The 18,441-nt window shown below is 48.2% G+C and overlaps 1 long non-coding RNA gene across 1 annotated transcript; it reads right to left on the bottom strand.

The window, feature by feature from the left end:
* Positions 1-343: 343 nt before the first annotated feature.
* 9030404E10Rik (RIKEN cDNA 9030404E10 gene) lies at positions 344-17,981 on the bottom strand. The gene is made up of 4 exons (NR_045878.1): positions 17,783-17,981; positions 16,989-17,129; positions 4,847-4,977; positions 344-1,081 (listed from the first exon to the last, which is right to left on the bottom strand). It is a non-coding gene; the product is annotated as an RIKEN cDNA 9030404E10 gene (long non-coding RNA).
* Positions 17,982-18,441: the final 460 nt, after the last annotated feature.

Genomic DNA, 18,441 nt, shown 5'->3' on the forward strand with positions numbered 1-18,441 from the left:
AGGAGGAGGGCTGGCATGGTGGCGCACACCTTTAATCTCAGCACTCGGGAGGCAGAGGCAGGCGGATTTCTGAGTTTGAGGCCAGCCTGGTCTACAAAGTGAGCTCCAGGACAGCCAGGGCTACACAGAGAAACCCTGTCTTGAAAAAAAAACAAAAAACAAAAAGAAGAAGAAGAAGAAGAAGAAGAAGGAGAAGAAGGAGGAGGAGGAGGAGGAGGAGGAGGAGGAGGAGGAGGAGGAGGAGGGAGGGGGAGGGGAGGGGGAGAGGAAGAAGAAATGTGTGCTATTATTCTGCTTGCCTTAGACAAATTTCACCTTCTGTGACAATCATCACTCACACAGTACAGAGAAGCAGACTGCCTTTACTGTCTTTGGAGAGGGAAGGGAAAATCTGCCTCTCCTTGTACCTTTCCCCCTGGAATCCCTCCCTCTCCTGACATGGCGGCATGCCTACTGAGGCTAATTCAGTCCCAGGTCATGCTGGACTCTGTGAAAAGAGCCTCATCTCCACGGCTAATTGAGCTGCACTCCAGGCTCAGCTCCTTCCTCAGGTAGGACAGAGGCCTGGGGCAGGCCCCGTCAGCTTCCTGAGCCTTCCTTAGCCCCCTCTGCATGGCAAGAGGCACTGATGACTAGAGAAAACAAACAAACAAACAAACAAACAAACAGCTATGCTTTGATTCATGCATGAAATCCAAGCACTGGGGAGCTGATGCAGGAGGATTGCTCTGAGTTCCTGGCCAACTAGAGTTAACAATGTGAGACCCTGTCTCCAAACAAGCAAATAGATATTAGAAATCACCACTCAACAGGCTAAAAGACCGATGGTGTGACTGGCACTCTCTCCAGTCAAAAATGAATCCTAGAGCAAGATCAAGTAAGGGGTAGGGGAGTGGGGCAGTAAGGGGGCTTTCCTCGGAACTGCAGACACAGTGAATGTTTCAGCCACAGTCACCTGGTATGCTTGAAGTACAATTTAGAAAGACGACCATTCACACTCCTTTTGGTTTGGGTCTAGCTCTTCGTCAGCATGGATCCTGCGTTGTGCTCTGTCATCCAGAAACGATGAGCTACCTCCCACCTGTGGATAGGATAGCAAGTCTGACTCAGCCCCCACCCCCACTTCCCCTGTAAGACCCAGCAGTTTGTTCTGCAGTTCTTTGGTGGTTTTCCAGAAGTATTTGCTACCCCTGCCCCTCCCCGCTCCCAGTCCCTTGGTGGAAGGAAAATTAGGTTCAGCAAAGCAACCTGCACAGGGCCATTTCTTTGTAAGTCACTACTGTTAGAGGATGTTGGCACAGATGTGCTTCACCAGCTGGTTTAAATGCCTATGTGGCAGTGCCTACGTGCTCCTGCAGAGCAGTCCTGGGGGTATCCGTGGGCTGGCATCTGGCTTTGTCTGTGTCTTTGTACAATTTGAGTCTGAGGAAGCCCCTTTTATGAGATCGTACCCAGTTCTTTTGGCAAGTGCTCCCGGCAAGTGTTCCCGGCAATGCTCCCTGTTGTCCCATCATGTGGCACACAGCTTTCCTGCCCTTCTCAGATCCCCTTAGCTTAGCCATCGGGACTCCCCCCGAGCACACACACACACCCTCGCCAGCTTGTCAGGTCTTCAGGCTCAGCAGGCAGGATGCCATGATTCTCTGAAGTAAGCCTGACAGGCCAAGCATTCACATTCACAAGGCTGTTTTCAGAGAAATACTCAACTTGGGAACTAAGCCTTTTTTATCCCTCTCCTCCCTTTCAGCCCAAAGTATGAAAACATCTTTTACGTACTTGCCTGGAAAAGGATTTCTAAAGAGAAAAATACCACCCATGCCCTGTGATTGCAGTAATTTGGAGTTTAAAAGCACAGCAAAGGGGAAGGGGGGTGGGGGGGGGGAATCGAGAACAGAACAGAAAAGATTAGAAAGCTTGGGAGGGGGGTACTCTCTGAGCCAGCCAGCGTGGTGACCCTAGTGTGCAATGCACTGGCTTTCCCCTCGTCTCAGAAAACACACATGTTGGTTCGGTTCCTCAGAATGGTGGGGGACAGGAAGCAGAAGAGGCAGTTGCCCAGACCCAAGGCTCAGATGGGGGTGTCATTCTTCAGGACACCTTATACTGAGCCCTAGGCTTCTCGTTTTTCACTTCCCGTTCAGTAGAGGCCTGCTTCCCTACCTCCTGGCTAGAGTCTCCTTTGTCTACTCCGAACATATAAAGTCAGTCTGTGGGGATAGCCCAAGAGAAAGCCCAAGCAGGATGCCTTGTCCTGAATCACGAAGATTTCTTTCTTATGGGACGGTTTCTGCAATACTATTGCAGTCTTCATGTTTGGGGCGGGACGCTGATGGAGCCACAGATCTGCTCATACCTGATGAGGTTTGCACTCTCCAGGCTCCGTCCTGTGAGTGACTGGAGACAGGGCAAGAGCAGTTTCAGTTTTAAGAGTAAGATGGGCTTGCCTGGGATAGCAACCTATTCAGCAATCGAGCACCCATGTCACATGGTGTCCTTCCCATCCTTGACAGACTATGGGATGTCACAAATCCCAGTAAAGAGCTAATGGGAAGGGAACCATTTTTTTCGAAGGGTCTACGTGTTCAGGGAGAATTCAACATGAACCTAGGGGAAGAGGAACCAGGAGAACCCGTTCCCAGACTAAACAGGCACATCTTAGGACTTTGGGGACAGGGGACAGGGAGACCTGATATGTGAGGCCCACATGCAGCTTATAGGGATATGACAACATGGGCATGTCCTCGTGCCACTGACAATAACTAACACCCACTGGAAGACAGGGAGCAGGGCCAGCAGCAGGCCTGGCAGATGCACCCTTAAGGAAAGAACAACAGAACGAGGCTTCACACGCCGCTCTAAAGCAGGTATATACAGTCCCGCTCCCATTGGCGCTGGAGTCTACAATAGGCTGAGATACAAGGGGTGAAGAAGCCAGCCAGGTAGTGTGGACATCCCTCGAAGAAGTAGTTCTTCTATAGTTCACCTGAATGTAGATCTTATCCCAGTTCTCTGGGTGAAAGGTTAATGTGAAAAAGGCCCCCTTAGGTACAGAGCAGAATGTACCTAAGCAGACAACAGGCACTCGTCCCTCTCCAGTTGGATTCCTCCCGAAGCACTTAGCTTTTTCCTGCGTGACTGAAGCTGAGACTAGAGAGGAAGTTTGTGACCTCTGAGTAGACAGCGGAGAGAGGTGTCTGAGTAGAACACCTAGCCTCATTCTGACACCCTTAAAGAGAGCATCAAGACCCAAAGCCATGCAAGGAGGATAAGGACACGCCCCCACATCTGGCGTCACCCATCTTCCTGCCACCCCAGCCCCAGCTCAACCACCCAGCTCTCCTGGGCACAGAATGGATGAGTCATTCACGAGGCTGAAGTCATTAACTCAGGAAGGAAGCCACGCTAGCTGCCTCCTTCTCTCTCAGCTCTTGCTGCCCTTGCAAAACACATGAGTAACCAGACATTCCCAGAGACCTCGTTAAGACCATTGCCAAGAGAGGTGTCTGGAGCTCATCAGCCAGTTGAGAAGCCACGCTACAGGCCTTGAATCATGCTGGACCCAGGGGAAAGCAAGGCCAAACTTGTCTGAATCCAGCGTTGCATCACAGAGCTGAGCAAGGAGAGAGGCTTACCCCATCACCCAGCCGGGCTGCCCCACCCACAGCTGTAGCTGGGACTGTCCCTTTCGGTGGTGCCCCCACTGCATCTGGGACTTGGGGAGTCTCAGGGGGGTAAGAGACAGGAATCTTATGAGGGACACTAGACAACAGACAGGGCTCAGTGGTCCCGTCTGACAGAAACCAAAGCCCACAATGGCAGTGATACTTGCCCAAAGTCAAACAATTAATTAGCAAACTAAGGACAGAAACATTTATCCCTCAGAGTTCTGTCCCCCACAATCTTCACTGCACCAGATTACAGTGACAGATAATGTCAAGTTTGTCATTAAAACAATGAACAAGCAAACAGGCAAACAAACAAACAAACAAACTCAAAACCACCCAAGGTCTATCAGTAGGCAAAAAAAAATTAAGCCAGTTGTTGTAGCACACTGATAGGATATGCCAGAAGATGGAGGCAGGAGGATCATGAGTCCAATGCCAACCTGGGCTAATCATTTTGGGAAACTGGGCAGATGGCTCAGTGGTTAAGAGCATTGGCTGCTCTTCCAGAAGACCCAAGTTCAGTTCTCAGTACCCACATAGTATCTCACAACAGTTCCAGGGCATCCAATGCCTTCTGGCCTGGATAAACACATGTGGTACATATCCAAACATGCAGGTAAAATACCCATACACATAAAAGAAAAAAGAAAAAATTAACAGTTAAATAAAAGGAAATGCTAATGGGCCATGTACCAAGATTGGTGTGGGGCTAGAGAGATGGCTCCGCAGCTTAGAGCACTGACTGCTATTAAGAAGACTAGGGTTCAAATCCCAGCACCCACATGGCACCTCTGTCCTTCCAACTATCAGCACCTCCAAGATCTGACACTCTCACACAGAAGTACATGCAGGCAAAACGCCAATGCACATAAAATAAAATGTAAAAATTTAACAAAAGAAGAAATTTACAAAGACTGGCACTGCTCTCTGTGTTCCTGTACGGAGTGGCCCAGTAACAAGTATAGGAGTTATGAAATGACCACGCAGCAGCCCTTCTGCGTGAGTTGCCACCATTTTGATAAAGGAAACACACACACACATTCTTTATAATAGCTCATGCTGGGAGTGGGTTGGACGGCTGGGGTCCTTAGTAGTAATACTAGTTCTTTTCAGAAACTGCTCTCCCTGACAGGTGCTCAGCATCAGTCAGCTCGCCTTGCAGAGCCCAGCCAGCCACGCACCTGGGAGCTTTTCCTGGTACCAGGCGCGTCAATCCTCACAGCCTTGGTTTCCAGATGCATAGGACCTCCATGTCGTAGAGCTCTGCTGTGGCTCCCTGAAGGCCCTTAGGTGACACAAGAGCACAAAGAACCTGGAAGACAATGACTTTCCCTAGTTGTGACGCATATAGACCCCGAGTGTTATCGGCCATTCTCCTTGTTTAAGCCACCTGACTCTCTGTGAACACTGACTGACAGGCCGGGAAGGCAATGTCAGGCAAGGACATCTGTGCACGGTCAAGGTGACACTATAGGACAAATGGCTTCTTGGCTCCTACTCTAGTACTCATAAGGAGGGGCCACCTGAGCCATATCTGAGGCACACAGAGTGAGAACTGGGGTACACCCGAAGCTTCAGATGATAGAAGGAAAGAAGCACCCCTCAAAATGATCTCCCCATAGAAGTCCCTGGAAAACTCTACCAGCAACTTCTACTGCTGTCTGTCACACATACACAGCATATACACATACACACACACACACCAGAGTCCACATCTCCATGCCCATCTCATAGAAAAGGAAACAGAGGCTCAGAGAGAAGGGAATAATTGAAACTCCAGATCCAAAGCCAAAAAGTCTCTGTCCATCTAGATCGATTCTCAACCTTCCTAATGCGGCAACCCTTTAACACAGTTCCTCAGGCTCTGGTGATGACTGCCTCCCTCCACCACCATAAAATGATTTTCATAATTCTTTTGAAGCAGCAATTACAGATTGCTACTGCCTAACTGTAATTTTGTTACTTTTATGAATCATAAATTAAATAAATATCTGTGTTTTCTGACGATCTCCCGTGAAAGGGTCATTTGACCCCCCCTCAAAGGGGTCAGGACCCACAGGTTGAGAACTACCAGTGTAGCTCCATGGTCCTTGGAACATGAGCACAGCCAGTCAGTATAGATCGACTATTGAGAAGGAAAGCCTGCACCCATGCTCACAAAAACTGGGATACTTACCATTTAGGATACAAATACTTATGATGTGAACGGAAGAAGACTCCAGGGCCGTGCCACAGAGTGGCTAGGGTTTGGTTAGGAAATAGCCGCAGTCCAGGGGAATCAAACTATTAGGGGCTATTAATTAGACATTCAGACCTCTTACCCTAATTTTCCAGCTTCTCCACCCTTCCTCCCCAGCTGTGTCACCGCTAGTGTGACACACGCTTGATGTCCTGTCTCCCAGCTTGGGCTCCTTGTGTGCGAACTGTAATGCTCTCCTATTGCTTGTCCTTCATATTGACCATGTATATTTGTGGGAGGACAATCCTTTTTTTTTTTTTCCTGAGGTCCTTCCTCCTTTCATTGCTGTGCTCATTCGTTCATCAATTATTTACTGCTTGTTCGTGTGCCAATCACACTGGTGGTATCACAGAATTTAGAATAATTTTCTTTAAAAGAACCAGAGAGAAGAAGTTACCCCCAAACGCTAAGGTGAGATCTCTTCTAAGCAACAGATGCACTGAAGAAGAATGGATGTTTATTAATGCTATTATTTATTAATTCTTCTGTCTTGAATTTTCCCTCAGTCACCGGAATGCAATCAATAAATGGCAACATTTTCCTGTCTGATGTTCTCAAGGCTGCATTGCAGAGGCATGGAGTTTTAATTTCATGTGCATTAGTTTCTGGGTCTTGGGTGTCTGTCCCTTGCCCCCCCCCCTTCCCATCACCCCCCTCCCCAAAGCAGATAAATGAGGTTCTAAACTTTGGATAATAAGGCTTAACAGTGAGGCGCTTTTTCAAAAGAGAATCATTTCTCAGTCCTCATTTGTTAATCTCTCTTGGTAACATTATGAGTTTGTGCAGCATGCCCCAAGGCAAGCTAAGCTTTCCCAGGACAATTAAAGTTACTTAATTATTAAAAAACTGTGTGTGCTGCTGCTCAGAGAGAAAGAGGCAGGCAGGCCCGGCTCCCACAGCCCCCACAGGAGTGACCGGACACTGTGGGAACCCGGTTACTTTCCCGAACCATTGTAATTCTTTCAATATAATCTATGAAAATCCCCTTCGTGCCGCCTGGCCTGTCCCACCCCTGCATGAATGATTTAGGGGCTGAGGCTGCTGAGCCCAGCCTGCAGGCTCCTCAAGCCTCCCTCAGGGCTGACTCTGGCTTCTTCAGGCCCATGGAGAAGAGGCCAAGAAAGATCACAGGCCCCTGTCTAGGCAACTAGAGAGAGGGCTCTGGACAATGTGAGTCTTTGGTGCCAGTGAGTTCCTGCTGGGCCATTTTTCCTTGGGCCATTACCTATTCTAGAAAGGGCTGAAGGGAGGAGGCTGCCCTGGCTAGGAAGGTTCCCTGTATGCAGAAATTTCACTCAGCCATTTCTCTAGGTGATTTTTTTTTTTAATATGGAGTGATGAAACTGGAGGTGTCCCTTGGTCTGATGGTAGTACCCACAGGCCCTAGACACATCAGCCCTGTGTCCTGAGCCTTGGATTTATAGATAAAGGCAGCTAAGCTATTCTTGCTAATCCTTCCTGCCCCACCAGCTCCTCCCACCTTCAGTTGTACCAAGTCTCTAGAGGAGCCTAGCTCAATGGAAGAGTGTTGGATACACACCAGCACACACTCACGCATGTACACATGCATGCACGGACTCACCTACACCACCTCCAGCATTTAGAATCATATAGTTTTACATATTACAAAAGCAAGAACAGGTGCAATTGATTTGTCACATATTTTGTATTGCTGATATATTTAAAATACAATTTGACTTGCAATCAGTTTTTAAAAAAAATATATTAAATAAGATGGTTTACATTTTAAAATTAACTCTTCAAAGTCTAGTTTGCATTTTACTTTTGTAGCCAATCTTGGCAAGACCAGCCAGATTTCAGAGGTGGAATTGCATTGTGGTTAGCGGTAGCAAAGCACAGGGCTCACTTTCCTTCATATCCCATCATGCCTCGATACTCCCTGTTACTACGACAACAAAAGACTCCTCCAAAAGGCTGGAACCTGACTCCTCAGATACTAAGGGCATGTTCCCCAGCACATGGGAGAACATTATGGAGGCAAAAAAAAAAAAAAAAAAAAAAAAAAAGAGAGAGAGAGAAGCCAACCACAGACACTGTCACAGACTCTCTTAGGAGGAGAACATCATTAAATGATCAGAGCAGGGTACAAGCAACATATGTGGAACCCTGTGCCACACACAGCTGGTTGTGAATGCTTAAACCTTCCGTCTGAGTCATCCTGAGAAGTGAGAATATCAGCAGGGACAACTAGACGAATTTCGGGAGAGGGAGGAGAGAGAGAAGACCGGTGTGACTCATAATACACCCGTTGACTTTTGTCTTCGCGCTTTGTGAGTTTTGAGTACCAGATGAGATGGGTATTGAAAAAGCAATGCCTTGGTTAATGCACACATTGGCCGTAAGCCTGCCCTGCCTGTGGCTCCCATGCCCTCCTGCCCCCACTTCCCACAGCTGTGCGTCAGGAGCAGATGCAGGTCAGATCTGTGTTGTTGATGCTCATCCACAATAAGAAGAGGGAAGCTTAGCACTGGCCCAGGGCAGACAGACATATCCGGTGACCCTAAAGGGCTTTTTTGTTTCTGGAGAGATAGTACTTTCCACTCTCATTCCTGTTCTCTCTCTGCCCCATCTCTGGGATCCCCATGACACCTGCTTGCTAGAGCTTCGTTCTTTCCCAAAAGAGCCTTTGTGGGTGGGTGGCCGGGAAGGGCCACCCTCCTGTATTCCCAGCATCCTTTCCAGAGACATCATGCTTCCCTGCCAGAGGCCCTCTCAGTCCTTGCTCCTCACATCTGCATGGCACACAGAGCAATCAAACTTTAAAAGAGAATAGAGGAGAGGTATAATGGCATCTGTGTGTCCGTGTCCATGTGTGTGTGTGTGTGTGTGTGTGTGTGTGTGTGTATCTGCAGTTCGCTCTGTGGCTCATTCTTTTCAGTAACTATGTGCCCTCGGGGTACAGCTGGGAATGAGACACTGTCCCCATGGCACTTATCATCCAGCAAGAGCAGCACAGGTCAAGTGAAAAACAATCCACTTCTGTCTGTCACAGAGCAAGGAGGAAGAGCATGAGAAATGACCATTGCTCTCTCAAGAACTGGCATTTCAGTTGAGTCAAGTCCAGAGACTGTCAGATGCGACAGGTGAGACTCTCCTTGACAGGGCTTCCAAATGTTAGCTTGCTCTGTGTCTTTGAACAAGACACATACCCTCTGTGGTTTGTGTTTGTTTTTCATTGTAGCCTTGGCGGTGCTGGTAGACCAGGTTGGCCTCAAACTCACAGACATCCACCTGCCTCTACCTCCCGAGTTCTAGGGTCAAAGGTGTGAGTCACCATGCCCAGCGCCCTTTACATGTTTTTTGTTTTTTAAATTTGGAAGCAAGTTTTAAAGCACAGTAAAACATAGAAAATAATTAAACCAAATATATTTAAAATACCAAAAATAAAATATAGTGAATGTCTATAGCTGTTGAGCCCATGTGACATTACGGTAACATTTGACCCTATTTGCTAGATTGGCTTTTAAATGCCATCGCTTGGTGTTTGCAGGAGATTGGTATCAACATCTGTGGGTGTTCAAGTTCCTTATATAAAAAGGCACAGGAGCAGTGGGTGGCTGGAATCCCACTGTTCCAAAAGCAGGGGCTTGAACCCAGGCACTTGAGACCAACTCAGATAGCAACCTCCTGTCTCTAAAGAGAAATGTATGAATTATTTAAATGGCATAGAATTTGCATAAAGCCTAAGTACATCCTCTTTCAGGTATATCTAGCTTACTTACAGTACCTCATACTGTATGACTATTATATAAATGATATTTATGGGCTGGAGAGATGGCTCCGTGGTTAAGAGCACTGACTAGTCTTCCAGAGATCCTGAGTTCAATTCCCAGCAACCTCATGGTGGCTCACAACCATCTGTACCGGGATCCGATGCTCTCTTCTGGTATGCCTAAAGACAGCTACAGTGTACTCATATATATAAATAAATAAATCTTTAAAAATAAATAAATAAATGATATTTATACTCTATTGTTAGGAAATAATAAAGGCAGGGAAAAATTAGTACACATTCAGAACAGATTTCAAATATTTTCTAGCCATGGTTGAATCCATAGAAGCAGAGGCAGGGTATAGAGGACACACACACACACACACACACACACACTCATACACACATACACACAACACACCAAGTAATAGACATGTCTACATACTCATGCATACACACAATTTGAGGTCCACAGATCCTCAGAGCTACACCCCCTCTGAATCCTGTATGTCAATGGGTGCAGAAGGCTTACCCATCATTCTCTGCCTGCCAGGCCTTCAAGTCCTATCGTTCAAAGACCTGGGTATCTGCAGCAAAGCTGGTACTCTCTTTCTATAAAGGACTGAAAATTAATAAGTGAAAATGGACCCAGGCATAGCGGTGCATGCCTTTAATCCCAGCACTTGAGAAGCAGACAGAGGTAGGCGCTGTGAGTTTGAGTCCAGCCTGGCCTACATAGTGAGTTCCAAACAAACAACCAGAGCTACATAATGAGATCCTGTCTCAAAAATAAAGGAATAGAGGAAGGAAGGAAGGAAGGAAGGAAGGAAGAAAGAAAGAAAGAAAGAAAGAAAGAAAGAAAGAAAGGAAGGAAGGAAGGAAGGGAGAGAGAAAGAAGGAAAGGAAAGAAGGAAGGAAGGAAGGAAGGAAGGAAGAGAGAGAGAGAGAGAGAGAGAGAGAGAGAGAGAGAGAAAGAAAGAAAGAAAGAAAGAAAGAAAGAAAGAAAGAAAGAAGGAAAGGAAGAAAGAAAGAAAGAAAGAAAGAAAGAAAGAAAGAAAGGAAGGAAGGAAGGAAGGAAGGAAGGAAGGAAGGAAGAAAGAAAGAAAGAAAGGAAGGAAGAAAGGAAGGAAGAAAGAAAGAAAAGAAAATGAAAGTATCTATGTACCCATGCAGACACTAGTCTCAGCCCATACAAAATCCACCCTCCCTCCCCTATAGCCAGGCCTGGACAGAGGTAGGACTGGCAATATTTCCTAAGAGCCAAACAGACTGAAGCCCTGGGGGCCCCATTTCTGATTTACCACATTAAAGGAGGCATCCAGAAGGACACTGTGGCCAACCCATGGGCTCCTTCCCCTTCATGGATTGGCTGCAGTCCAGTACAGAAACTGGCTCCTTGCGGGAGGCCTGCATCCAGGCAACCTGCAGAAATGAGATGGAGGGGCAATGCTGGTTCTCTCAGCAGGTCTGGAGAACTAGCCCTTAATGCAAGCCATAAATCCACATGGAAAGTTTGTTGCCAAGACCAAGCCCTTAACACACTTCGTCCCCACTGTGACCTCCCAAGGGATGGCCCACAGGGCATGAGACCTGCAAAATCAGTTCCTGCCCAGGAATGAAATGTCAGAACTGAGAACCAAGGCTAAGAATCACCTCTTTCTCTTTCTCTTTCTCTTTCTCTTTCTCTTTCTCTTTCTCTTTCTCTTTCTCTTTCTCTTTCTCTTTCTCTTTCTCTTTCTCTTTCTCTTTCTCTTTCTCTTTCTCTTTCTCTTTCTCTTTCTCTTTCTCTTTCTCTCTTTCTCTCTCTCTCTCTCTCTTTCTCTCTCTCTCTCTCCCTCCCTCCCTCCCTCCCTCCCTCCCTCCCTCCCTCCCTCCCTCCCTCTTTTTCTGATCTTGAAATCTTGAACTCAGTATATAGTTGCACCTACCTCCTGAAGGGCTAGGGTTACATGTATGGACCAACGTGCCCAACTTATGAGTGTAAGTACCCTACCCGATGAGCCTCATCCCGAGCTTAGAGACCATGTTTTTAAGAGCTTCCTGGGTGATGATCCACTGGGCTTAGCAACTGCTGGCCTACATGCCTTCTGAGGTGTGCTGATATTCTCCAACAGTATGGAAGAGAAGCAAGATAAAGGGTTGAGAAAGAATTGCATAGTGTTGTGTGTGGGTCCCAGAAAGGCACACACAACAGTGTTCCTAGTTGAGGAACATTAGTCAGGCTCTTTGTTGGTGAGAGGTCCAAAAAACCTCAGCAAATTGAGAAAAGTTTCAATTCCCAGGGATGCAGTCTGGGGTCCTCAGAGGGAGCCAATGCCGATGGTCCCTTTAGTCACTGATGGCCCCTGACTTAGGGAAGATGATCTAGAGCTGAGTCAGCTTCTGGGACTCAGAGCTGGAGTAGACATCAAAGCCAGAACTGAGCCGGCCTCTGAAACTCTTCAAGGTCTCAGCAGTTGTAATAGAACTAACGTAGCAGCCAATCAGAATTTCATTCATGTCACTGCCTTGCTCCCTACCAATCATAATAGAACTTAGCTAACCCTTCTGGAAAATTCCCCTAGCCCTGTCTATAAAGGGGACCTCAGAGTCCCTCTGAGGGTCACCCCTTTTGATGAATGGTTGACCCTTGCATGCTGGTAATTTCTGCAGAACAAATGCTCTTTGCTTTTACATACTATTTGAGGGGAGGGGGGAGTCTTCCTTCAGCGATTCTTGGACCCTAACACTGGCAGCTGATGAACTTGGAAGGGACACATGTGTGGCTAGCTGTTGAGTGTATACAAGGGTGGCCCGAGCTCCTCTTACTCCCCAGGTATCCAAACCATCTTGGAAGCACTGTTCTATCCCTGACCCTCAAATTCTCCCCAACTCTGAGTCGGGGAGGAAGCCAGAGAGGAGGCCAAAAACCCTGGCTTCTGTTCCAGTTGCCCTCCCAAACATGGCTCCTGGAGGAAAGGGGAGGGCAAGAAGCTTGCTGGAACCCAGCTGTGGGTGAGGCCAGGTGCACAGGGCCAGCCCCAGGCAGCAGCCTTCAGGCTGCAGCAAGCTGGCAAATGTTCTGTTCCTGACTCATCAGCATGAGCCTGAGCGGCAGCCTGGCACTCCCCCATGACCCACAGGCTGCACACCTTGTGGGAGGCTTATTTTCTTTTCCTCCGGTTACACACACTCCTCCATGGGGTCACAGCCTCCCTGTGGAGGTTTCTCCTTGAGTTTCTAGCCAAACACTCGGACCTTTCCCTATAAGACCCCAGGGACCAAAACTTTTCCTCCTCTCCCTGCTTCAACCATTTTCCCCCACACCTATCTTCCTACCCCAACTCCATCTCCATACACACAGACTCAGCACCAGCCTAAACAGACAGGAGGGCTGAGGAAAAGAGGGAGGCAGGGAGGAAAAGAGAGGGGCGAACAGGAAGAGATATGAAGGGAGGGAGGGAGGCAGAGAGGGAAGGAGGGGTCCTGCACTAACTCTGTAACCAACCCCAGTTCCTACTTGGCCCTTGTATCTGATTTCTCCCTAGGGCACATTCCAGGAAAGCTCCCTGGTCAAGCCCAGTCCAGAGAGCTTCCTTGTAAGGCCCCATCCCTCCAGGCGTCTCCTGCCAGAGGGCAGTAAGCCAAGAGTATGGATGGACGGACTAACCGAACTTTAGAGTTGGTTCTCACACTGATGTGGTGGGGGTTGGGGGGGGGTAAGAATGGAAAGAATAAACATCTCTCGGGATCCAAATCTGGCCTCTTCAAGATCTAGAGATGAGAGTCGCCTCCTCCAGCAGGGCTTTCTCTCAAAGGCTGTGGCACCCAGCCACTGACACCCTGAAGCATGTTTGCCATCCATCCTCTGCCGTCTCCTGTCATGAATACAGCCACTTGTAAGACAAAGGATCATGGGTGACAGACTTTGCAGTCAGACTTTCCAGATGAAATCCCACAGGTGAATGGGCAAGACCAACTCAGCCTCCATTTCCTCTAAAGCTCAGGGTAAAAAAAAAAAAAAAAAAAAAGGTATCAGAGGTTGGATGTAAAGACTGCTGCTTTCAGCGGTATCGATCATAGGGCTCTTGGTATTTCCCTATCTCATTTCCCAGAGGAGTCTGCTACTCCTTGCCTGTTGAAGTTGGGTGTGGCAATCTGACATCCTCTGGCCAACGAAGCATGAAGCAGCAGGTATCACTTCCTAGCAGATGCAGGACCCTCCACCCTCTCTTCCCCTGTTGCAGCTGTTTCTGCGAGTTAGGTTGAGAGGGTGGGTGTAGGCCAGAAGAGCAGGTGTCAGCAGGTTCTTTACTGAAGAGCAAAACCCTGAGGAATGGGTGTGTGTTGCTTCCAGCCACAGATTTGGGGACTGTTTGTTGTTAAAGTGTTACCTAGCCCATCCTGACTAAAATAAGACATCCTACATACAGGGAGGGCTCTCAGAACAGCTGTGTAAAACCAACTGATTTATTTGTTTTTGTTTTATGTGTATGGGTGTTTTTGCCTGCATGTGTGTCTGTGCATCCTGTGTGTTTCTGGTGCCTTCAGATGCCAGAAAAGGGGGTTGGCTCTCCTGAAACTGGAATATGTAAACCCAATAAGTGTGTCATAACTGAATAGACACATGCACATATATGCATACATACACATTTCTAAGGATAGATATGTGGCCATGGGGCTACAGGGTGGAACCTTCCTGTCTTCAGTTTCTTTATTCAGCTGATGTGAGGTCTATGCTAGATTCTCCTGTTCCCAGCTCTGACGCTGACACAGCTTCATGAACAGAAGGCAGCTGGTTCTCTAGCCCTAGGCTCTTGGGAGGCTGGGTCACACCAAGATTCTTAGCTACCTAACGACTGAGGGACTGTCCTGCCTCCTTCAGTCTTCGTGATGCAGCAAGGGCAGATCACGCCTTCAGTGGTGGGAAAGCGAAGTCCAAGCATCCTGCCAGATGAGAGACTCATATCTGAATCCAGCCAGGCCTGGTTCCTAATCTCAGGCTCTGTCTATGGCATTGTGCTGCTTGCCACATTCACAGCAAAGATCCACTTGGAGCTCAAGGTCCTGGGTTACTTAAACACTGTTCACCTACGTCCCTATATACTGACAGGGGTTGATGACAGGGAAACACCTCACTCTGCGTCCAAATAGAGAGAGGGTGCACGCTGAGGGCAGTGGTGAAGAAAGAAGCCTTTGCCCTGATGTCCAAGCCAGGGATGGACAGATAACCCTTATTTGCAAGTTTGGTTAAATTTTAACTCAGCATCCAAGGGTGCTATCCAATACAAGCAAAACAAAGTCCTTGCCTTTAGCTCAGTCACTGAGAACTAAGCAAGAAGAACCTGGCTACACAGCACACACTGCTGTCCTCAACTACCAAGAAGTCCTGATACCTAAGTCTTTGCTATGACTGCATTCCACGAGGAACCAAGACCCATGGTGGCCTGGAGGAGCCACCAAGAGCTCACCCTCTGGTCACTTCTTGCAGGCCTTGTTTTCTACTCATACTGCCCCTAACAGGAAGTGACTTTGCATCTTCATGCAGCCACATGAATGAACCCACTCCCTGTCTCACTGGCTGTGACCAAAGACTCCACATCACATTAGCCCTTCGGGAGATATGCTCCTTACACTCTTGGTTGATCCGGTGTGCAAGCTACCTCGTAGGGGGCACCTAAGAAGTCATATTTTTTTGTATCCACCATGGCATCTCCATTTCTGTCCCTTGTCCTAAGCCTGGCAGCCACACACATCCCACTGCTGCTGTGGACATACTCAGGTGACGCTAGGGGAGAGAGGCTGAGGCAAACCTCCCATGTTTCTACACAACAGCTTTGATGACAAGCAACACACGTTTATAGCACAATGCCCAGTTAACATGGGGATAATCCCATGCTTTTTCAAAAAGTCCACACCCATTGATAACATACCTGGTGGCCTATTCCCTTATTTCCCTAATCTTCAAGATTTGGGGGAGGGGATGGTTGTTTTGTTTTGTTTTGTTTTGTTTTGTTTTCTGAGACACAGCTTCTCTGTTTAGCCTTGACTGTCCTGGAACTCACTCTATAGACCAGGCTGGCTCCAAACTCAGAGAACCGACTGCCTCTGCTGCCCAAGTACTGGACTAAAGTCATGTGCCACCACACCCAGCTTAGCATGATCTTAAAATTCTCAAGAAGTAGAATATGAAGCCACCAATAAACCTCAGCCATGAGACTCCATGAGGAGTTTGAAGGAATACGCCTCTCAAATAAATTAACAGTACAATAAACATAATAGTACCTTGCATACGAAAGGCTCCGATGAAGGGCCAGACCTAAAGTAAACCAGACAGTGATCGCCACAGAACTAACCCAGGACAACCACTCTCATTGGATTTAACAGTCAAGGTGTGGTGGATTCACTGATCAAGCTGTGGTACCATCTGCAAATGTGCTATGGTTCTGCTGGTTCCCGTGAGACCCTGGGGCTCAGGTGTGCTGCCTTCCCCCCTCTTAAAAACTACAGAGCCTTTGCTTGTGTTGCCCTCCGTCTAGGAGGGTCTGCTTGGGCCGCATTCACTCCGACAGAAGCTATTACGTCTTCCTCAGGGAAGTCCTACGCTCGCTGCACTTTGTTGGAGTTCTTCTGAACTTCAGGGGGACCTCTTCAAGTTGTTCCTAAGCAGAGAATATATTTCACAAGCCTCAAGCCTTCCTTACAGTGCTGTTTAGCAAATGTCCGTCAATTGAATGACCCACTAGCTGGATGAAATACCTTTGCAATGATAAACTGCTTCATTCCGGGCCTCAAAGCATCCCTCGTGTAGGAAAGAATAAATCTTCGTTTTCAGATGAAAATGAGCTACAGGCTCCCTCCTACCGGCTCCCTCATGCTCAGTGTGTCAAGTTTCAGTCCACAAAAGCCCTCCTTAGGCTTTAATGTGTCCACAGTTTTCCTGGAGAGCTTGGTAAGTAAGAGGCAGATTCCTACTTACCTAGAGTTAGGCCCAAGAGCTACACTTCTAGCAAATTCTCAGGGACCACCCATTTGCTGCTGAGGCAAGAACCTCCCTTCAGTTTAACTACCTAACAGGTGTCTGAGGAAAAAGAAAATGCTGGATTAGTTGGGGTATGTGGTTGCAGCTGGACCCTTTGGGACTGTAGCAAAGACAGGTGGACAGTAGTATGCTGATTTTACTGAAGGGGGAAACATGATCAGAAAGACTAAAATGACCTTTCCATGGCATCCATCCTTCTGACCTCAGTCCAGACGCATCCTGATTGTACTGCGATGCATGCTGGGAGATTCAGAGGGGAAGGCTCCAGGTCTTATCCTCAGAAAGATGCGGAGTGCAAAGCATGGGCAACCAGGGTCTACAAACACAAACCTGAATAGGAGAGGAGCCAGGAGTCCAGAGGTGAGCGAGCGTATGGCAGCCACCTCTCACAGAAAACTCGGCCGTGTCTTTCTTTTCTACCTATGGCCCAATTAGACTGGAGATGGGGGTCGTCTTTGATCAGCCTAGTCCCTTTAAAAGAAAGCAGGGAAAACGGTGGCTTTAGGATTTTTCTTTAAAGCCCTGAACCTCTTCAGTGGAAAGTGCTGCCCTTCCGACCTGTTGATGTAATTGCCGTAATTGAAGATTCCAGACCCCATGTGGGTGGACAGGGCCCCATTCATCCATCAGGTCAGCGAAGTGTAAACCTGCTGAGTCCTTCAGATGCCCTGGCCGCAGCCTCCCCCTCCTGCGCCCTCCTGTGCCCTCCTGCCCCCTCCTGCCCCCTCCTGCCCCCACGGACTAGGCTCCCCACAATGCCAGAGCAGCCGGGCCCAGGCTGGTTCCTCTCTAGATGTGGGAACAGTGCCTAATTAAGGGGTTTGTTCTCATCTCCATGGGGCCATCTTAACGCCTCCTGACAGTAATGAGAGACACACACACACACACACACACACACACGTGTGGAGCTGGGGGGGGCGGGGAGGGGGGGGAGAGGGAAGGATGGCTTCCCTGCCACCTTAGCACCCTGTTAAACAGCAAGCCTAACACACACACACACACACACACACACACACACACACACACACTGCAGTTCTGCAGTAATCACCATCAAACCTTTATAGCTACAAGGAGTCCTCTCCAGTTCTGAAAGAGGAAGGAGCCAGGGAGAAGAAATAACTTACCCAGAGGGCGCATAGCAAGTCACTGTCACTGGGTCCCAGGTGTTCTGCTGCACCTCACAGCACTGACTTCCTCATGGAGGGAGGGGCTCTGCACTGCAGTCCCAGGAGAGCCCATTAGAGGGTGGGGGAGGAGCAGACAGGCTCATTCTCTAGAGCCACCTTGTCAGAGGGCCATGCCCGTGTCAAAGCAGAATGGCCCTCCGTGGGCTGGTTCTGCAAAGGCACGTGACAAAACCAACCTCAGAATGGGCCACTCCCTGCAGCCGCGGGCCTCGCCTCATCCTCCTGCATCTTCTTTGCATTCCTGTCTAGCTTCCTACTCCTTCCCCTTTTCTCACAACCCCTTATTCTGACAGCCCACCCGCACCTAAACAAGTAGGGTTCTTTGCTTTGTTTTGTTTTTTTAGCTCTCGGCTTCTCCACTACGGTGTGCCCTCCAGCCAGCAGCACACACAATTTGCTCTCAGTTAACAGACATCCAGTATGATAAAAGTCTAGCTGATGCTCTCTCCAACCAATTCAAAGTCACATTAGTCCATTTTTCTGAACACAGTTCTTACAGAGAAGGCCGAGGGAAGACCTGTGTTCCAGGTAGGACAGACATGCTGAAATTAACATGGGCTAAATTTCAGATCGCCTGGCCTGCTAAAGACAGTGAG

This window comes from Mus musculus, chromosome 16, assembly GCF_000001635.26.
Source record: "Mus musculus strain C57BL/6J chromosome 16, GRCm38.p6 C57BL/6J".
Classification (NCBI taxonomy): domain Eukaryota; kingdom Metazoa; phylum Chordata; class Mammalia; order Rodentia; family Muridae; genus Mus; species Mus musculus.